This window comes from Brachycentrus maculatus, unplaced genomic scaffold (genome assembly GCF_059751285.1).
Source record: "Brachycentrus maculatus isolate JH-2025_06_01 unplaced genomic scaffold, ASM5975128v1 h1tg000393l, whole genome shotgun sequence".
Taxonomy (NCBI): domain Eukaryota; kingdom Metazoa; phylum Arthropoda; class Insecta; order Trichoptera; family Brachycentridae; genus Brachycentrus; species Brachycentrus maculatus.
In genome coordinates, this window is record NW_028281142.1 from 333,932 (window position 1) to 358,548 (window position 24,617).

The 24,617-nt window shown below is 29.0% G+C and overlaps 1 protein-coding gene across 1 annotated transcript in view; it reads left to right on the forward strand.

Annotated features, from left to right (window-relative positions):
• LOC148303005 (acetylcholinesterase-like) overlaps positions 1–24,617 on the forward strand; it is a 93,434-nt gene that overhangs the window by 6,187 nt on the left and 62,630 nt on the right. Inside the window, exon 2 of the mRNA XM_088270715.1 lies at positions 9,971–10,113. The gene's annotated coding sequence lies outside the window, so the exon portion shown is untranslated. The remainder of the gene's footprint in view (positions 1–9,970; positions 10,114–24,617) is intronic.

Below are 24,617 nucleotides of genomic sequence, written 5' to 3' on the forward strand. Positions count from 1 at the left end.
AATTTTCAATTACAGAAAATGGGGCTCTTTTCAAACTTCTTCAACTTTTTGACGGTCATTAAATCGACGCACTTTAATATATGAACGCATCAAATAATGCTTTGATTTGTACACAAAACTCAATATAAATACTCTGTATGATAGAAGTATGAATGGTGATTTAAGGAAATAATGCAAGTTTGAGATAAGCATTATCGAGAAAATTAATTTCTTGAATGTTTTCCGCAGATACTTTGTGGCACATTTTATAAACTTTATAAAATTATATTATTTTTACCACTTTTTTATTAATTCAATTTAACCTACCGGTTTCGACAAGAACCTTGTGATCATCAGGGTTTATTTTAATTCAAAAATATTAAAATACTCATACCAAAAACTTCCACACACTCCATAAAAATCTTAATCATTTAGGATTTTTACGGAGTGTGTGGATGTTTTTGGTGAGAGTATTTTATTTTTTTTTAATTAAAATAAACCCTGATGATGACAAGGTATTTGTCAAAACCGGTAGGTTAAATTGTATAAATATAATAATAATAATAAAACCCTTATCCGCATCCCAATGATGCATAGGGCACTGTGTCATATAAACGCAGTGTTATCTTGATCGTTTACACATGAAGGAAAGGTGATCAGGCCTCCGCTTCAGGAACCCGTCCATGGTAGTATTGAATAAATATTACAGTGAATAAATCACTTATATTTATTTTACCCCCCTTGGGAATCGAACCCGGGACCTCCAGAACGGTAGCCGAGCGTGCTGACCATTACACTACGGAGGCGGACATAAATACAAAAGTGGTTAAAATTAAGTTATTTAATTTTATAAAGTTTGAGAAAATTAATCTTTGAGCATGGTGCATTGAAATAGTTTAGTCACGTGAATCTAAAATAAAACTGGAAGAGGGGAAGATTGTTGTGGCGTACTATTATTTCTAGTTAGTTAGTTAAGTAATTAAGTTTTTACGCGTTTTACGCTAAAATCGCGGTTACATAAATTAGCTTTCGGTCTCATGGGGTTGACACTGTCAATATTATTTCTCTATATTTGACCCAAATTCAAGTCTCTTGTGAAGGAGTCTCCAATTTTTCCCTGGCAAATTCTTTGTACATATACAGGAGGGCTAAAAGTGTTGCTGGAAATAAATATTTCGAAACTGTAGAGAAAGTCATTGGTTTACCCATAACAATTGGGGTCTGCACCATTGTATTAGATTAAAGGGACTACTCTTAGTTCAAAGAGATCCGCAGCATTTTTTGAGTTTAAAGGTCAAAAGTAAAAAATCTAAATTTAACTAACTTACGCTTACCCTTAACGGTACTCTCCGCACGGCTATGCAGAGAAAAATAAACGCCATAGATGCTGTCTTATATACACACACACACATACACATATATAAACGTTATAAAATACCTAGGTACCTACCTATAGATTTTATTAAGTACTTACATATAGTACCTACATAAAGCAGATCTACCACCAGATGTCGCATGCTTAGCACTGAATAAACAAAAGACTTCAGATAGAAAAAAATATAATATTCTGAACTGTCAGAATCAGATAGATAGAAAAATATTGTAAAGATTAATTAAGAATAAACTTTTACTGCCGACATTTTAATTACAAAGCAACATATTGTTTATTTTATTATTAAACACCCACTTTACATATTATTTACACTTAATTTACAATGAAAAATATTACCACGTTATATATATACATATACACATATGTAAACATATATATTAGCTCCCAAAATTAGGTAACAAGTAGTGTGGTTGTCAATCGTGGGTAGAGATGTTACGCGTATATAAAGTGATCACTTAAACCAGCCTCCGTTACCCCCATATTCGTCTTATCTATTTTTAAACATAAAAGTATAACTTCTAAGTGTGATACCCAGATTTATTTGTGAACAAGGGATTTGGACACACTAGAAATATTGCGGAAATGGTCATAAATAAAATACAAATCAACGTAAGAATAATAAAAATGAGTTTTTGTATATTATAATTTTTTTTGTGTACATGACTATTGGGCTAATACTGTATGTCTCGTATTGGAAAATAGTGAAGGAAATTCCCGATACTCCGTATAGTCGAGTGCCCTGAGAGGGCGATGCTGATAAACTGAGCGTGCTCAAGTATTTGAGTTAGGAAATAAAAGGCTCCAACTCCGCACAAAGTGAACCAACCAGCAGCCATACAAATATCGGCAGAAATACTCCAAGCTACATTGGGGTATAAGTTCGTGGCGAATAATGTTATTAAATGCACTTTGCATGAGATGCTTTATTTTATTATTTATTTTTAAACAGAAATATTTGTGTTTTTATTGTTTACAAAAATAATTCAATTCCATATTATTTCTGTGAGCCTAAGCGGCTCATTATTAGAAAGACGTATCGAATTGTGGTAGAGAGGATCTGAACAGAGAAACTTTGACTGAGTCCGCGACACTAACCACGTTACCACAACACTTTGTCATCAATTATTGAGGTGAAGGAATTATATTATACGATCCCTCGATCCCCATCTCAACATAGATGAAGAAGCTTATAAGTCTGGGTATTTACAGGGCCTATGACCTATCACAGGCTGGTGAAGTGATCACTTTATACAAGTGGAAAATTGCTCTTTTTGCATATCCAGACTCGCGCAAAGACACTCATCTTTCATAGCTCCAAAACTGTTCAACTTATTCCATAAAGACTATGTATATGTTAGACATTAATAAACTGGGTTTGTTTCGATTTAAAAAAATTCTAAAATTATTTATTAAAAAAAAACAGATCTTAGTACCTTCTTCTTTTAAACGTATAACTCATGTTTTATTTTTTGTATACTGCAGTTGTCTCATTTACATATCGCTCACTCCTTTCAACAACGTCATATATCAAAATACTTGATTTTTCAGGAGATCGTTTTTAAAGTATAAAAATAAAAATAAATGTATTAAAAATAAATATCAAGTCACTTATTGAACTTTTTACTGTGCAACAGATCTTTTGAGGTAAAACCTGAAGGATTTTTCTCCATTTGAAAAATATTCAGTATTTGTAAAAAATAATTAAACAACACCTTTTCTTCAAAATGCAAAAACAACACTTTCTGCCCTGTAGCGGGTAAATATTAAGTTAAAAATATGCCGCTTTTACTCGGATAACGTACATTTTATGGGCATTCCGAAAACATGCATAACTGAAAATTAAAGATTTTTGATATATGACGTTGTTGAAAGGAGTGAGCGATATTCGCTAACTATTTTCATTTTCGCCTTTTTGATTTTTGTTTTCTGTTAAAATCAAATATTTTTAGTTTATATAAGAACTTTTAATCTTATTTTATCTCTGATACCTATTGTATTCTTGCCAGTGCCCTTTATTATAAACTAAAATATAATGTATACCCACACACAGGCCATGCCTTTGTGTGATATTTTTTTTATTAATATTATGGATGCACAAATTTTTTGTACTTTAAATGATTATATATTGTCAAATGAAAAAGTATTTAAAATAAAGAAAAAAAGTGCACAACATCCATCTGTGTTGGAATGACAAAACTTTTATTTCGAAGAGATCCTTTTATTATAATTATGTATGCAAGATCCTAAGCGTATTATTTTTACATTCTAGGAAACGCCAGAAATCATCATTTTAAATTTACTATGATTAAACTGAAAATGTAAAAATAACTCCTTAATGCCGAAAACCCAGATTTGTGAACAAGTATTTGAACAAATTCAATATAGTGTGGATAGTGTATAGTTGTTTAAGGCATCACATACGTTAAATCGCAACGTAATTTTCTATAAAATTAGGTAACATTTGACGTAATGGTATAAAAATAAGAAAAATAAGAAAAGAAAAAAATGAGAAATAAGAAAAATAAGAAAAGAAAATTTTAGTATATTGAAAAAATGTGTTAATGTTTTTTAACTTCTTACCTTTCGATAAATATTTGCTTTTTAAAACCGAATATTTAATCAAAAGTATTTTTACAATTTTTGTAATGAAAAAATACGTTTTTTTAAGTATTTGGTTTTGAAAAAAAAAATATTGTAAGGTAAGGAGTTAAACAATAAAAACATATTTTTTCAGTATACTAAAAAACAAACAAAAAAATCCAATTAATAATTTTATAAAAATCAATCGTGCGGTGGCGACCGGCTCTCAGCGCAGTCTCTCGCGTAATGAATTCTATTATTGCGAGTAGGGCCTTAACTATCAAGAGTTATAATATGTGATAAACCATTAAAAATGGAAAGAGTAACAATTTGATATAACTTATAATATTTATACGAATATATAAAAACAAATATGATGGATTATCATGCAGTATCAATAACTCATATTCGCGTAGACTGCAGATATAGCTTTATTCCTTGTGCGTGTTGAATCGAAATTTTACGTTACTACGTCACGATTATATTTATACTGGCAAAACGGCCAACTACGAGTTGCTGTGGCTCAGCCTATCTAAATGGAAACGAAAAAATAGTTAGCACAAATGTTTATATTATGGTATATAGATATGTAAGATGTGAGAATATAACTAATTAACCAATTATCACGCGGTTTCCCAGCAGGGGTAGGGAGAAAGAATAGAACGCCACATCAAATTGTCTTTGAAAACAATCTTCGCCCATTCCACATTCCCACATCTTACAGATGCACGTCTTACACATACATATCGTAGTCAAGCAGGAGAAGTGACCAAGGCATTTACTTTACAAGAATGTGATCATTGACTATTTGATATCTTACTGGCTTAATGGCTTTGATATCTTGCTGGCCCTGAAAAAAATCTCAAAGAATTTTAAACATGGAAGCATAATATATTGACTTCTTGAAAATGACTAACTGCATTGATGACTATTATCTTGCCAACCAAAAGTGACTTGAATGGAACATTTTACGTTTTATTAGTTGGTCACTTTCTCTTGTACGACTACGATATCTCTCATACACACACACACATAATATATATATATATATATATATATATATATATATATATATATATATATATATATATATATATATATATATATATATATATATATATATATATATATATATATATATATATATATATATATATATATATATATATATATATATATATATATATATATATATATATATATATATATATATATATATATATATGTATATATATATATATTTATATATATATATATATATATATATATATATATATATATATATATATATATATATATATATATATATATATATATATATATATATATATATATACAAAAGATGTAAATATGAAGAAAAAAATATCAAAGTACCAGGAAAACAGAACCAGCGAACGGGTCGTTCGGTCCGCTTTACCCTCTACCGCCCAGACGGGGCGGGGAACAATGAATTTTATATAACAAGGAGGCCCCATCGACCCTATTTTTAATGCATGTGCGACCTCTGGCGACTTGGACCGCCGCTGATCGAGTGAAAAGAAATTAGTACCTACCAAATACAGAATTCGACTGTCCCAAAAAAAAAAAATTAGCGATCTAGTGAAGTTTTTCTATGGAGTTAAGGCAATACATACATACTGTCCGTTCATATTTATTTTTTAAATTCTCTGATTTATTTAAATGCATATTTATTTTATTTTATTTTATTTATATTCATATTTATTTTACCTCTGATTCATATTTACAAAAAAAACAATTAGAGATAAAATAACTGTAGATTCACTGTACTCGCAATGATATAATTCTTGGTGAGAGCCACATGACGCCAAATTTTTGTTTTTTTATTGTTTTTTAACGTAAATTTAGAACACTCTCAGAGTGAAAACAAATGTAATTTTAAATAAAAAAAAATTTAATCTTAACATAGATGAGAAACATATGTAAGTCTTGGTTTTTGCAGGACTTTTGACCTGTCATAGGCTGGTTAAGTCATCGTTTTATAGACCTGAAAAATTCACCACTCAACCTATGATCGACAACCATGGTACTCAATTTTTGGTACTCCTACATGTTTCCTTAATCTCAAGGAATTAATGTATTATACATACTAGGTATATCATGAATCAACTAACAGTAAAACAAACTCACTGGAGTAAAAAAAGATTTTTGAACAAGTATTTGGACACACTCAAATTTTTGCGAAATAGTATGTTTTATTTTTATTTTTTCACACACACATGAACAATGTGATTCAAGAACAATGTTTCAAAATTGGTTCACATATGTATGTAGAACTTTAGAAAGAAGAATTTGAGTAGTGTGGTTGTCAACCATGGGTAGAATTGATGAATGTTACACGTGTGTAAAGTGATCACTCGAACCAGCCTATGACGGTCGTCAGCCCCGTAAACGCCCAGACTTCCATATTCATCTTTATCTTTGATGACAAGTCAAAAAATAATATAAAAATAACACCTATAATTGGAGACAATCCAGATTTGTGAACACGTGTTTGGACACACTCAAAATGTTGTTAATAAATTAACTGGTCAAATTATAAGATAAAATAATAATAAAAGAAAATGATATTTTATGGCGTTTCTCATGTATGTGAATATAATCCAGGATTCGGACCTCACATACTAATAAAAGAGTTTTTGCTCAATTAAAAGCTTCTTTTCATCTCACCAATAGATGTCTCTAGTGAAATTCTAGTGATTCAAGAACATTGTTTCGTAATTGGATCATATAGAACTTTCGAGAATTTGAGTAGTATGGTTGTCAACAATGGGTAGAATTGGTGAATGTTACGCGTGTGTAAAGTGAATCACTTAAACCAGCTTATGACGGTGTAAGCCCCGTTAATGCTCAGGCTTCCATATTCTTCTTCATCTTAATTGAGATGCTAAAAAATAATACACAAAATATCTGGGTTTTTTTATTTAATTTTTTATTGCTTTCGCATTTTTTAATTGACTCACTTTCATATGTATCCATCAATAAGGTTTTATTTACTTTCAGAACGAATAATAATAATGTGGGAATATTTGAATATGTCAAACGGCTTACAAAATCAATATTTTAATTTCTTTAACGACTTCTGGATTGTGTGAACTAACGCATGTTGGTGAGTGAATTAATTCGATTTTGATTACCGTCATATAATACTTACATAATCTCCTCGTAAATCGGCAAACCTTCCAACCCCTCTAAAAACATCCCTATACTCAATTTAAACCGATTGAATAACAATTTCATTCAAATCAAAATGAAAGGAAAACAATTGGGGTGCAAAAACAAATGTATATGTTTACGTATGTTATAATTGTTGACGTAATAAATGATATTTATTATTGTATGTATACATACATACGCACACACACACACACACGCAAACAGTTTTCACATTCATGGGTCTCCTCATACATACCCGCCGATTGTTCCGACTCCTGACATGTCCGCTTTCAAGTATTTGAAATATTTGAAGATGCAAGTTATTCTGTCTTCTTATTGAAGATGCAAGTATTTGACATACCTTATTGTACCAAGTTTTCCTCGGTCTTCCTCTGCCTTTTTTTTCAACTACATTCGCCTCATTAATTTGTTTAACCGTTCTTTCCTCACTCCTCACGTTCCACATGTACAAACCATCTCAACAATATATATATATATATATATATATATATATATATATATATATATATATATATATATATATATATATATATATATATATATATATATATATTATATATATATATATATATATATATGTATATATATATATATATAAAGGTGTTGCATTAGCCGTAGCCAGATTTCACTTAACGTTAGGTAATTCCAAAAGAGTTGATTACATCTGAATTCAAACAGAGTTGAAGTTGTTCTTAGCTATACGACAGAAGCTTTCTCCGTATAGTGATCGCTAGCGTCAGAGAAAACTGATACGAAACCAAAAGAAGAAGAAGAAGACGGGGAATATAAAACATGCTTGTTGCCTAGGGAAAATTTTCCTATAAGCCGCGTACTTATTTATTAGATAATGTGTTTATTTAATGTAGTTTCATTATTTTGTTCTGTCCACTTTGTATTGAATAGCGCTAAGTAAACTGCGCACATTAATGCCACGAAAACAGCTAGTGATTGATTGAAGTACTTAAAAGTGACGGGTAGATAAAAAAAAGTCTTCAGTTCATCAACTTGTAATTATGTTTTAACTACTATTGATTACCACTTTAACTTGGAAAGGGTTAAGAAGTAATCAAATGGTTTAATACATGAAAGTTAGTTAAATAATCTAAGATGTTATTTCAGTTAAAAAAAAGATTTTTTAATATTATATCTTTTAAATGTACAGTTAAACATATTGTTAATATTATTTTTTGACATCTCATCAAAGATGAAGAAGAATATGGAAGTCTGGGCATTTACGGGGCTTACGACCGTCATAGGCTGGTTTAAGTGATCACTTTACACGCGTGTAACATTCACCAATTCTACCCATTATTGACAACCACACTACTCAAATTCTTGGAATTTCTATATATATGAACCAATTTAGAAACCTTGTTCATGAATCACTAGAACTTCACTAGAGACATCTATTGGTGAGATGTAAAGAAGCTTTTTATTAAGCAGAAACTCTTATATTAGTATGTGAGATCCGAATCCTGGATTATAATCACACACATGAGAAACGCCAGAAAATACCATTTTCATTTTTATTATTAAGCATATAATTTGACCAGATAATTTATGACGCCTATGATATGATAGCCTATGACGGTCGTAAGCCCCGTAAATGCCCAGACTTCCATATTCTTCTTCATCTTTGATGAGATGTCAAAAAATAATATGAAAACAACTCCTGTAATTGGAGATAATCCAGATTTTGTGAACAAGTATTTGGACACACTCAAAATGTTGTAAATATTCTTAATACTTTAAATATTCAAAGCATTTACAGTATCGAAAAGATTAATTGAAACAAAACTTTAAAAAAAAGGTTTTGAGGGTGTTCCTCGTATTATGGACCATGGCTGGTTCTTTCAGCGACTGAGATGATGAATAGCTAGAAGTATCACCCAATTTTACTGGAAAAAATACTACCAGAGATACAAAAACGAAGATCAAATAGTAATGGAATATTTAAGAAGGATTTAACCCGCTGCCACAAATCCAAAAAAAAAAATGATGAAATTTTTCATACAAAAACAATGAACTGTATTAGACTGGTCAAGAATTTTTCAAGACATAAACCTAATTGAAAATCTATCGGCAACGTGTAAGAATCGGTTCTTCAAAATTGATTGCACTACGTTGGAAAAGCTCGTTTTGTCCATAATTCAGGTTTGGTTTCGAGACGAAAAAATGACATCCACTTGCATAATAGATGCCAAAAAGAGTAAAAAAAATTATTTAGCTCAAATGAGATGATATTTAATATAAATTTGAGATATAACTAATAAACAAAAGATTTTAGGATAATTTTTACGAATGTAAAACGAAAATGGTTGTTTCAATTTATCCGTTCGATACTGTACTTTGAATAATTTATATTTGAAGCACTAACTTCGTTATTTTCCATTTTATAATTAAAATGTAACTTTGTTTTAAAATCACTATAAATATATTATTATAACTTAATTATAACATCTGCGGGTCAATTATAACATTGCGATAAAAATGCTATTTAAAAAAATATTTTAACACCTGACACAGGTAAAAACACCTGTTGCATGCTCAAAATTATTATCATCAGATTATGATTTTTGACAATTTTTGTTTACAGCATTAAATATTAATTGATGTTTTTTTTCTTCCTCATTTATACTTCATATTCAAGCACTATCTACCCTCTGATTACAAAAAGCTATATAAGGTATCAAACGTTTTGACCAATAAAGTCTGTTTTTGGTTGGTATGAAGACATTGCTTCTCGGAAATAAGCCCGCCAATGATCATATTTTCGGTACATGAAATTAAAATAAATAAAACATAATTTTATTTTTGTTTCAGATTAAACCTCGACCATCCATCGACAACCCCAAATATGTGCTCTGTGTAAAAACAATTAATATAGACTATTTCCGTGGTAGAAATTGTTTAAATCTATAATTATTAATCCTCCAAGTGTGGAAGACGTCTGGCTGATAGTTCAGGTAAGAAAAAAAAAACACTTTTCAGATATTTATAAAATGAAAATATACACTTCTTAAATCTTCACGGGTGATTTGGGCTCTTACAAACAAAATACATTGTAAAAACAATAAATAAAGGATATGAGAGGAAACAGAGATAGGAGACAATACTATAACAATAATTAACTGACATTAAGGAACATTTTGAGTGTGTCCAAATAGTTGTTTTGTGAACAAGTATTTGGACACACTCAAAATGTTGTAGACAAATTAACTGATCAAATTATAAGCTAAAATAATAAAATAATATAATATTTTCTGGCGTTTCTCATGTTTCTCATGTATTATAATCCAGGATTCGTACCTCACATACTATTAAAAGAGTTTCTGCGCATTAAAACTTTTCTTTACATCTAACCAATAGATGTCTCTAGTGATTCAAGAACAATGTTTCGAAATTGGTTCATACATATATAGAGCTTCCAAGAACTTGTGTAGTGTGGTTGTCAATAATGGGTAGGATTTAATTCTTATATTAACACTTTTTACGTGCTTAATCACGACACTATATTTGGTTGGGTTGAGAAAGATTTTTAATTGGCAAAGACCTTTTTTTTAAATGTGTGTTAGATCCTTTCCGAATTATTTCACATACTAGGAGACGCCTGAAAACACGATTTTTTTATAAAACTTACATTTTGAACAGTTATTTTATTCTTTAAGTTTGTCCAAATCATTGTTCACTAAACTTAATTTTGTCCACTTCATAATTATTCATATTGATATTTTAACGAAGAAGAATATGGACTTCTTTAAAGGGCTTACAGAGTTTCATAGGCTGGTTTAAGTAATCACTTTACACACATGAAACATTTCCTGCTGTACTCATGATTGACAACTACCCTATTGAAATAAACCTCCCCTTAATGAGAATAAAAGACTTTCAATTTTTATCAGTTAAAAGTGGGAATCATCCTTACGTCGACATAAGTTTGGGATAAGTATAAACGGTGTACAACGACGTTTAACCCTTTCGTTCCCGAATTGATTCCCCTTGGGAAATTTAGATGCTCGAATATGTGCAATAGCATTAATTGAAAAATTCCGGTGAATGCCTTAATTTTTTATTTAAAATACAAAAGATGAGAGTAGTGTTGAAATTGGACATTCGATTGTATAAAAGTTTGTTTTTAAACATGAAATAAATAAAATAAACTCAATTTTAACTAAGGTTTAAACTATCAAAGTTCATCATACAATTTTCAAGAAAAAAAAATGTTTTTAAAAAAAAAAATATTTATCTATTTATTTAATGTGATTACAATGTTTTTTTATCAATTTTAATTTATTTTTTAAACATTTCTAATAATTTTAAAATTAAAAACGCAGTTCCTTCCAAAAAAGAGACTGACCTCTTGTACTTGGAGAGGGACTGACACTTGTTTTACGATTTACATTTTTTTAGAGTAACATACATAAAATAAATTTAATTTATTTTATCAGCATTTTAAAGTCTTTAATTTTTTTTAAGTCTGTGGGAAGGTTGTTGAAGTACTTAGTTCCCAAATATTTGAAGTCTGTTGGAAAAGTTTGGTATTGCATTTTGGTATTGTTCACTCATGTTTATATCTTAAAGGTGAACTGTTATTAAGATTTAATAATAATTTTTATCCTTAAAAAGTTGGAAAATCGTGTTTTTTTTCTCCCTTTGGGACCTTGAATATTGAAAATAAAACATGGACAATGTTGAGAAATCAACAGATGTATGAAAAATGTACGATATAAATACATATATATATATATATATATATATATATATATATATATATATATATATATATATATATATATATATATATATATATATATATATATATATATATATATATATATATATATATATATATGTATATATATATATATATATATATGTATATATATATATATATATATATATATATATATATATATATATATATATATATATATATATATATATATATATATATATATATATTTATATATATATACATATATATATATAATATAATTTTTTTGAGAAGATTCATAAAGACGAAAGAAGCAAAGGCAGACTGGTATGGCGTTCTATTCTATCTGCCTACCCCTACGGAGAGCGGCGTGACGATTACTTAGTTTATAAGTTAAATTATTTTGTATTTATTGATCGCATCCAAATACACGCAAAAGTTGTACAACCGTTTGTAAACAATTCGGGTGAGCGGACAGCTGAGCTGGTACGGTATTACGCTACGCTTGCGTTGTGGGCGTAGTGGAGTACTCGGCGTATTTAGTTCGTAATGTGGACTTACAGCGATGAGTATTTTTCGTCCCACACGTTAGTATTTAAAGAGCACAATTGGTTATATTTAGAGAATTCGCTTGAATGGGTCAAATATAGCCCCAACCCTCATGTTTGAAAAGCCCTCAAACCCACGTTAAATCTACTAATGTAAATACAATATTAATTTTATATATTAAATGTTAAATCATACACTATTTTTTTTTCAGTCTACCAAGTTATATTTTATTGTTAATAAAAAGTCATAAAAATCAATTTTGTGACAATTATTTCGCCTAGTTATGGCATTTTCAAACAATTGTACGCTTTCGCTAAACCCACGCTAAATCTACCAATTCAAATATAATATTAGGTTAATGTATTAAATGTTAGATCAAACACAGATTTTTTTGAGTCTATTAAGTGTATTTTATAGTTGAAAAAATGTATAAAAATCAATTTTGTGATAATTGTTTGAAATTGCAATAACTAGGCGATTTCAAACAATTATCAATTTTGTGACAATGATTATGGCAACTTGTTATGGCAATTTCAAACAATTGTCACAAAATTGATTTTTATATATTTCGTAACAGTAAAATACAGCTTAGTAGACTCAAAAAATCTGTATTTGAATTAACATTTGATGCATAAATTAAAATAGAATTCTACGAAGTAAACGCCAAATCTTTAAATACATAATATTAGGTATATGGTATATAAATCTCATAATTTGACTTATTTTGTGAGTTTAGATAGGGTTTATTTCTAACATTTGGAGTGTGTCCAAATACTTGTTTACAAATCGTGATTATCTCCAATTTTATGAGTTATTTCACATCGCAGCATAGATGAAGAAGAATTAAAAATTAAAATTAAATATGTTGTAAATAAATTAACTGGTCAAATTATAAGCTAAAATAATAAAAATGAAATGGATGTTTTCTAGCGTTTCCATGTATGTGATTATAGTTTATGATTCGAACCTTACATACTAATAAAAAAGGTTTTGCTCAGTAAGAAAAGCGCATTTTCATCTCACTATAGATGTCTCTAGTAAAATTCTAGTGATTCAAGCACCAGGTTTCGAATTTGAACCATATGTATATATATATATATATATATATATATATATATATATATATATATATATATATATATATATATATATATATATATATATTTATATATATATATATATATATATATATATATATATATATATATATATATATATTTATATATATATATATATATATATATATATATATATATATATATATATATATATATATATATATATATATATATATATATATATATATATATATATATATGTATATTTATATATATATATATATATATATATATATATATATATATATATATATATATATATATATATATATATATATATATATATATATATATATATATATATATATATATATATATATATATATATATATATATATATATATATATAGAAGTTCCAAGAATTTGAGTAGTGTGGTTATCAATCGGTAGAATTGGTGAATACCTATAATATAGGTTAGAATAGTTCAACGAGTCTCAGGACCAAAAAAATACCATTATATTTCGAAGATAGTGATCCCTTAACTAAGCCTTAGACGGTCGTAAGACCCGTAAATGCCCAGACTTCCATATTCTTCTTCATCTATGTTGAGATGTCAAAAAATAATATAAAAAAATAACTCCTAATGTTGTAATGTGTATACGAGTATATGTATTTAAAATAAAAAAATATATTAAACACTCTCCATTGTTGACTTTGTGTAATGCCACTTTTTTAAAACACTTATTTGTGATTACCGGTTTCAGAAAATTATTCTATCATCAGGTCATTAAAATTAAAATAAAATAATTACGATTTGACATTATTACCATACCACAAGGTTGTCAATGCTTTTAGTATACAAAATAAATATATATTAGTACTTTCTCAATACTGCGTTTTTTTAATGGAATACAGATAGAAAGAAATATATATTTCTAAGGAAGAAGAAGAAAATTTGGTCAATAAAGATAAATTCCAAGGGTTAGTTACAAAAAAACGAATAATAGCACTGTGACAAAATTTCATTCCGACCCTCCTAAAAGTGACTTATGGCTCTCTTTTAAGGATGTAAGATCGGTAGGGGTTGGGGAAAGTTCCGCAAGTCCGCCCCCCCTGCCTCGGTCACTCAGGGCAGGGGATGTTTTAGCAAAATTACTTTCCGTCCCTTGAGCCGCTACACAACTGGAAACATGCTGTGGCCAAACTTTTATAGCCATCCTTGAATCCCTGCTCATTTCTGCTGATTGCTATTGAATACAACCTCTCTACTAGATAGAACGGTATTCATTTACTCCTAAGACCCGTTTAATTATTATAACTTATATTTACAACGTTTTGAGTGTGTCAAATAATAATAATAAAACCCTTATCCGCACCCCAATGGTGCATAGGGCACTGCTTCATATAAACGCAGTGTTATCTTGATCGTTTACACATGAAGGAAAGGTGATCGACCCTCCGATTCAGGTACCAGTCCAGGGTAATATTGAATAAATATTACAGTGAAAAAATCGCTTATATTTATTTGATCCCCCCCCCTGGGAATCGAACCCGGGACCTCCAGAACGGTAGCCCAGCGTGCTGACCATTACACTACGGAGGCGGACAAATACTTGTTCACAAAAATGTTTTACTGAGCAGGGACTCTTTCCATTTGTATGTGAGTTCCGAATCCTGGATTATATTCACATACCTACCAAAAAACGCTTGAATACATGATTTTCAATTTATTTTAGCTTTTAATATTTATATGCATATATACTTACTCACAAATGTGGATATTCTCCAATTAGGAGCTATTTTTTACGTTATTTTTTGACGTAGATGGAGAAGAATATTGAATTCTGGGCATTTACAGGGCTTACGACCGTTTAAGGCTTAGTTAAGGGATTACTATCTTCGAAATATAATGGTATTTTTTGGTCCTGAGACTCGATGACTTATTATAACCTATATTATAGGTACTTTTACAACAATTGAAGACTGTCCAAATTCTTGTACACAGTGTCGAGTTGTGGTCACATCCATACATCTAGTCATACATGCCCTCCGATTACGCAGATTTTTGACACCGCCAGATTTTAGGTTCTGATTGATCCGATTTCGGTCGTCTTCGTTCTGTTTTCCTTCTCACATTCGCCACATATATGCTCTTAGTCATTCTCTCATACATTTGAATGTAGTTCAACCAAGAAATGTCAGTGCAAAATTTAAACATTATAAAAATATTAACAGTAATATAAATTGTATTTTAACAACTGTAAAAGCTGAATATTTAGAGGTAATTTTTTGCCCATCACATGGAATAATGAAAACGACCGATAATTTGATTTATTCAAATCCCTCTGGGTATTATTTTAAAATATTCCCATAGGCCATAATTTTATTCGTTATTGAATCTGTTCATCGCCCAGTACCTGCCTACGTACTTAGCTGGTTACGAGGACGATTTTTAATTAAGATAAGACTTATTTATTGCCAGGCGTTTTCTTCCTGCAGCCACCATTTTCCCCACGGTTCGATTTCCATGCGTAAACAAGGATTTTCTGGTAGAAATTGCTGCTTCATTGTCGTTTTAAGAGAACACAAATGGGAATTTGTTTTTTATACTACAGGGTGGCGCAAAATTGATCATCCTATCGAAAAATGTTATAATTTTTGAAAATGGCGTCGTACGTCAATCATATTTGACATTTGTGAACTTTACAGCTGCACCATAAGAAAGCGCAAAATTGATCTTCCAATTTTGTTTTAAGTAAGTTTTTTTATAAAATAAAATAAAAAGATTTTGTTTCTTGTTTCGGTATTCACTTTGCGGTATGAAATTTGAAAGAAAACACGTTTGTTTACCACTTGAGATATATTTATTTTAAACTTAATAAAACAAGACATCTTTGCTTTAACCACTTAAAACATAGATGTCAAAAAAATGGTTAAAACAAAACTGTTTTATTTTAAAAAGTTTATAAAATGTGCCACAAAGTATCTGCGAAAAACATTCAAGAAATATTTATTTTATATTAACGACTAGTTCCGGTTTGAATTAAGACCTGATGATGGAAGCAAAGCTTCCAAAAGTAGTCGATAAAATAAAATTAATATAATTAAATTGGTAAAAAACAAGTGTTTTCTTTTAAATTCAAAAAATATTTCGGGTGATGGTAATCTTTATTTGGACCTTCAAATTTTTTCTATTATTAAGAAAAGATGATGTCCGACAAGTAGCCAGTAATAATACATATTTGTACTCATTTTATCATTTTTTTGTATACTGCAGCTATCTAGTTTACAAACGTCAAATATGATTGACGTTCAATGTCGTTTGATATAAATTGATAATGAGTTAATACTATAATTATTATGACATAGTTTTTTGTGTTAAGCCAGATTTTTTTTTAAAAACGTATTTAAAAAGAACTCCACCGACAAGACACATAAGGTGGCTTGGTGGGTCTCTGCAAAAAAAAGTTAATTATATCAACGAATTTGTAATTGAATGCATGTATTTATATAAACATAAATGTATTTATATACATACTTATACACATTTTTATAATAATAATAATGTATTTACATATGTCATTCTGACACCACGGGAGTGGAGAGCACCGTATACACAACGATAGAAAACATAGTGTCCCGCATGTGCGCGTTGTAGATGTACACATGATACGCTATATATGAACAGCTGACGCATAAGGAAACATTCACAGACTACCATTTTCTCTCATTTGAAAACGATAGATGCTTGTCTCATCCGTAGTGTGAATAATCCGATTTCTGACACGAGTGCATTATTTCTGATATTTTTAATCATTAACCCCTCTTTTTTCAGTTGGTATAATAAATGGACTATCAATATGGTGATTAATTTTGCGCCACCCTGTGTTATACCGTAGAGAACGTCTTAATTTAAGAATTTGTCAGACAACACTCTTTTAAGAAGAAATATACAACGTCTTTAAACTCTTTAGTCCGCGACACACACATATTAAATTGTTATGTGTTTTGTAGCCTAAAAACATGTTTTATTTTAATTTTAAACACATGCTTTATTAATTTGTTGAAATTAAGACAACTTTATCTGCGTTTTATTTTAATTATACACTTTAGACATATATATCGCTCACTCCTTTCAACAACGTCATATATCAAAAACCGTCAATTTTCAGTTGTGCATGTTCTCGGAATGCCTAGAAAATGTACTATATCCCAGCAAAAGCGGCATATTTTTGACTTTATATTTACCCGCTACAGGGCAGAAAGTGTTGTTTTTGCATTTTGAATAAAGGGTACTGTTTAATTATTTTTTAAAATAAATTTAATATTTTTCAAATGAAAAAAAAAACATTCAGTTTACCTAAAAAAATCTATTGCACAGTAAAAAGTTCGATAAGTGGCTTGATATTTATTTTTAATACATTTTATTATATTTTTAAACCTTAAAAACGATCTTCTGAAAAATCAAGTTTTTTGATATATGACGTTGTTGAAAAGAGTGAGCGAAATATATGTGAATAAACAAAAAATCAGGTTCTAACTCAAATGTATGGAAATAAAGCATAGAGTCTTATTGTATAATTTTTAATTTACGTTTTGAATGTATCCGCTTTAAATGTTGAAATGTATGTATTCATTATTATTGAATAAATTGAATTGAATGTAATGATAGATGTTCGAACGGTGAAAGAAGGAATTAATGCAAGGCTGAGATAAGCATTATTGATAAAATGAAGAAGGTTTGGTGAGATGGTTTGGGCATGTGAATCAAATGAGTGAAGAAAGAACAGAAAATTAAATTTATGAGGCAAATGCAGTTGGAAATAGAAGCAGAGGAAGATCGAGGACTGGGTTTTGTCATTATCGACAACATCAGACTATTGGAAGGCTAGACAAAGTTCTGTTGTATAAACAAGAAGGCAGGGGTTAAAAACCATTATTTCATATGTTTTTTTACATGACATAATGTATTTGAATGCCCTTTTTTGTCATTTCTATTTAACTAAACTAAGCCACAGTGTCACGTGAATGGAAACAACATATTTTAAATAAACCTGATAAAAATAAATAAAAACTTATATTAATGATTATATTAACATAATTTATATTAGAAGCACTAACTTTGTGATTTTCCATTTGATAATTAAAATGTAACATTGTTTTAAAATCACTATAAATATTTTGTTATAACTTAATCATAATGTCTACCAGTGAGCTTCGAAACCGGTAGACATTATGATTAAGTTTTTTTTTAAATATTTATGGAAATTTTAAAACAATGGTAGATTTAAATTACATAATATATTAATATTATTAATATTTAAAGCATTTACTCTGTGGTTAGACACTTTTACTTATTTTTATTTACAAAAATGTTAAAAATATAAGTATAAAACCACTCACCGAGAATTTTATGACTACCGGTTTCGAGACGCACCCGTCTCTTCGTCAGGACAATCACTACCACAGCATGCAAACAATACCACCCTCCACCATCATAGCACCATTTATACACTCAAAACAAAATGTGACGAATGTGATTTTTGGTTGACCCGAAGACCAAAATGCAATGACGAAGAGACGGGTACGTCTAGAAACCGGTAGACATAAAAATCTCGGTGAGTGGTTATATACTAATATTATTAACATTTTTGTAAAAAAATAAATAAGATTTTCATCTCGTTCATTCTCGCAATATCTTCCAGAGAGTCCTTGATATTTTATTGATCAAATTTATTCGTTACCGGATTTTCCTTCCCCATCGGTCCTAATAGTCTTGAGAAAATTGCTTTCAAAATTTCAGGTGTCTGAGGTCATTAAAAAATAATAATCCAATTTTTGCAGCGTCACCGAAGGCTTTCGCTCGTAATACCCCGTAATATGCCTCCCAGAGTTGGTTTTCGCTGTATAAATTGGCTCCCTTTCCGAGGGGGATGATTTGATTAATACCGGTGACAATTATCGAGGTTATCTTGCTTCGTGGATCTGGCTAGGGGTTGAAATAGGCTGCGGGGTAGTTAAATCTAGGCTGTACTGCGAGGTCAGTCTTGTCTTTGACAAGCGGTCTAATATGCATATTAAATTTAAGGCTTTATTCAGATTTACACAAGGGTGAGAGTGGAGATGGGTCGAATTCAAAACAATTTATTAAAACAATATTTTTTATTGATATCTCTACATAGATGATGATGAAAATTATATATGAAAATTCGGGCATTTACAGGACATATGTATATATTCTAACCCTAATCTGCGAGAAGGTGAAGCTCTTACCACCAAGACAGGTTGTGAGCTACATGACTCACGTAGGTCTTGAAAGTGAGGCTTGTTACAGAGGGAGGTCATAATAGACCTAATATGGTTGACATGTTGACAGTGACATAAGGGATGCAAAACCCTTGACCTCGTAATATATTAAAAAAACTAATCAGCACCCAGTGGTGCATAGGGAACTGCTTCGTATTGAAGCAGTGTTATATTGATCTGTACTAATATGAAGTAAAGGTGATTACTCCTGCGCTACAGGGATACTATGCTACTGCGATAAATTATAGTCCAGGATAATATTAAATACATATTAGAGTGTAAAATCACTATTTATTGTCACCCTCCCCCCATCTGGGAATCGAACCTGAGACCTCCAGCACGGTAACTAAACACGCTTACCATTACGAAAAAATATTTAGTTTGGTCTACCAATAGTACATTAGTAGTAATCCCTAAAATGCACACCAAGTCCTACCAAAATTATTTTTTAAATCGAGCCTGCGATATGTGCAATGTAATCTTAATGAAGTAAACATCAATAATGTTTCTTTTAATACGTTCAAGAGAAATATTGTTGATTCTATTTGACTAGTTAGTATATAAATTTTTTTAAATGTAATTTTTTAAATGTATTTGATGTAATGTAAGTTTATTATGTATAGTTATACATTTATGTACATGACAGTTTATTTTTATTTTTAAATTACTTAAGTTAAAACCTTTAATTGGAATGCTATTTTTTTTAATTTTATTATATTATGTTATTTTTGTCAAATATTCTGTTGGTTTTTCCAATAAATTTAAAAAAAATATATAATAAAAAAATATCAGTAGGTATATATGAGAATATACATTTTTAAAATTTATTCTTTATTTTTTTTTTAACAAAATACATACATATTTAAATAACACAAAATAGTTAGTAAATATACAAAACATTTCAAATATAACGTTTTTGCCTCTCTAATAAAGTAGATACATACTTGTGTTTAGAGAGGGAGTTCGTTTTACAACTTTTTTTAAATAAATTAAAACAAAGTAAAATAGAAATAAACAATATGTGGAAGAGTCTAAGATTGTTCACAAGTACAGATTGGTGTGGCTTTCTATTCTCTCTGTCTACCCCTGCGGGGGAGCGGCTTGGTAATAAGTTAATTACTTAGTTAAACAAGTTATTTGATATCCACGCTAGGCGTTTGATCGCGAAAACTTATTTGGCGGTCCCGGAAACATAACTAATATTCCCCGAGGCAAGTGAGCCTCTCCATCTTCCTGCGCTCCTAATACACTCCCTTGTCAAACTTCACTTCATTCCTGTTATTTTATTTATTTGTTTGTTAAAAACACTTCTCTTTGTAAAATATTTCTCTTTTAAAACAAAAAATAAATTACATTAATGTATTTTACGATATTATTGATTCTAGTTGTAAATCTATGTTTTTAAACTATGACAAATAAAAAATTCTCATGTACTTAACTTTGGGTTTTTGTGTTGATTGCATTTTACGATATTATTGATTCTTGTTACAACTTTTTCATTCTTTTTTCTTTGTGAAAACGAAAATGTCAAAATTGGCGTCACAATGTCACCCAATAAAATAAGAAAAGTGTGTTGGGATTGTTTAGGCATGTGAATCTAATAAGTGAAGAAAGAAGAAATAACAGTATAGTACAGTAGTTATATATATATGTATATATATATATATATATATATATATATATATATATATATATATATATATATATATATATATATATATATATATATATATATATATATATATATATATATATATATATATATATATATATATATATATATATATATATATATATATATATATATATATATATATATATATATATATATATATATATATATATATATATATATATATATATATATATATATATATATATATATATATATATATATATATATATATATATATATATATATATATATATATATATATATATATATATATATATATATATATATATATATATATATATATATATATATATATATATATATATATGTGTGTGTGTAAATAAAATAGTCCATCACACGGCATTTAGAGAATGCTGACTGATCCTCCCATTGTATTAATATAAATGCTATTACAATAATGTTTTACATTTTATAAGAGCAGTACTTAAATTATATCTAAATATTTAAAAACAGATTAAACATACATAATACATCGCAGTGATATAAAATGTCCATATATAATATAATATATTCATGACTTAGTGGGGTACTAACAAAAACAATTCAGTAAGCGACCGGTCTCTGCGCAGAAATTTTTATTTAATGTTATTTTAAACAGTTTTATTTATTTTTTAACTCCTTACCTTTCAATAACTCTTTTCTTTTCAAAACCATTTATTTATTCCGAATAACAACGTATTTTTTCAATACAAAACGGTGTTTTAAAGCAAAAAATTCAATTACATTAAAAATTTCCTGGGTTTAAATAAAATAAAGTTGCAGGCTATCAAATATCCAACCATAATGATTGGTTTTTGGGGTCATTTTTTTCTATGGTATTTAATTCTCCATCCATTTTTTATTCTGATTTTTTTTAGTAATGAACAAGTATATTATATTTATCAAACATTTTTTTATTCTTAGAATACCATATATATGGAAAAAAATAAACTCCTTTCCTTTAAATAAACCTTTTATTTTCAAAACCATTTAATTATTTCGAAGAAAAACGTCAATTACGTAAATTGCTTACTCCTTTCAAGAACGTTATAAATCAAAAAACTTGATTTTTCAGGAGAACGTTTTTAAAGTTTGAAAATATAATACAATGTATTAAAAATAAATATCAAGCCACTAACTGAACTTTTTACAGTGCAACAGATCTTTTTCAGTAAAACCTGAAGTTTTTTTCTCCATTTGAAAAATATTTCGTTTATTTAAAAAATAATTAAACAATACCTTTTCTTCAAAATGCAAAAACAACACTTTCTGCCCTGTAGCGGGTAAATATTAAGTTAAAAATATGCATCTTTTGCTGGAATATAGTACGTTTTCTGGGCATTCCGAAAACAAGCACTACTGAAAATTGATGCTTTTTGATTTATGACGTTCTTAAAAGGAGTGAGCGAAATGTTACCTGGATTTAGAGCAAATTAAGTTGCGACTTAACGAATACTGGGCCTCAAACCGTTGCGTTATAATACTTAAAAAATAATAGGAATATTAATACCATGTCTCATAAAATGACTAATCTTTAGCTAAAATAACTAAAATGATTAGCTAAAATACTTGCATATCTGTCTGTCGAAGTTACTTTCATGAAATACACGTTTCTCGAAAAATACAAGTTAAGTGTATTTGTGGTAAGACCTTCAAAATTTCCTTGTATTTTACCTTGCATTTTCTAGGCCAACTGAAGTATCTTTTCCTTTTGTGCAAACTATAAAATAAAAGAGCTAGTGTTCGTACATATGTCTCTATACTTATGCGCTAAGGTTGCACTGGTGTAATTTTATAGAATGAATACTTTAGCTACCTTATTTCTATTAAGTAAGAAATCCTTCAAAGATAATGACTATGTATAAGTGATTTTACACAACATTTTGAATGTGTCCAAATACTTATTTACAGATCTGGGTCTTCTCTTTTTTCTGCTAGTCAAAGAAAAATACTTTCTCTTTAACTGCATTGGGACATTTTACCTGTGAATATTTTTAACGCCCTGGTTCTTTGTCGATATATTTCTTATTAGAGGCGTTATTTTCCAATATTCAAATTTTCAATCGCTTAAATAAACTACAAAATGTTGACAAATTAATATTTATAAACATTTTTTAATTCGTCTTAAAAATCATTAGTTTTTATAATATTCTCAATATTATTAATATTTAAAGCATTTACTTTGTGGTTAGTCATTTTTACTAATTTTTAATTTTCTTTAATTTTTTTTTAGAAAAATGTTAATAATATTAGTATTTAACCACTCACCGAGATTTTTATGTCTAACGGTTTCGAGACGTACCCGTCTCTTCGTCAGGACAATCACTAACACAGCATGCAAACTATACCACCCTTCACCACCATGGCACCGTTTACACACTCAAAACTACACAAAATATCTAACACATGCACTATAGTTTTCAACACAGACATGTGTTACAAGCCGAGGTTAAACATGCATTAGTTTTTGGTGGAAATTTAAAAATGATGCATTTTTTTTACATCAATCTTGCCTAAAACATAATTTAAATATACCCATTAACAAAACAAATAAGTCAATATAGAAATAGACAGTTAAAATAAAAGAACCGAAATTCACAATTAAATTAAAAATAACAAATAAGTACACATTGAAATTGACAATTTTAATAAAAGAAGCCAAATTCATAATTTAATTTAATAAACCCGCAAATAATACAAATAAGGATATAATGAAATGGACAGTTTTAATGAAGGAACCCTAATACACAATTCAAATAAACCCATAAAAAAAAAACAATTTAGTACGTATAAAAAACATTAAAAAATGCAAACCAAGTCCTACCATTTTTTTTAAATAGAGCCTGCGATATTTGCAATGAAATGCTAAATCAAATAGAACTAACTAAATAACTAACTAACCATCACGCCGCTTCCCCGCAGGGGTAGGCAGAGAGAATAGAACGCCACACTACTCTGTCTTTGCAAACATTCTTCGCCTCTTCCACGTTCATGCATCTCCTCATACATACCCGCCGATTGCTACGAATCCTAACCTGACCACTTTCAAGTATTTGGCATACCTGATCGTGCCATGTTATATTTGCAATGAAATGCTTAATCAAATAGAACTAACTAACTAACTAACTAACTAACTAACCATCACGCCGCTTCCCCGCAGGGGTAGG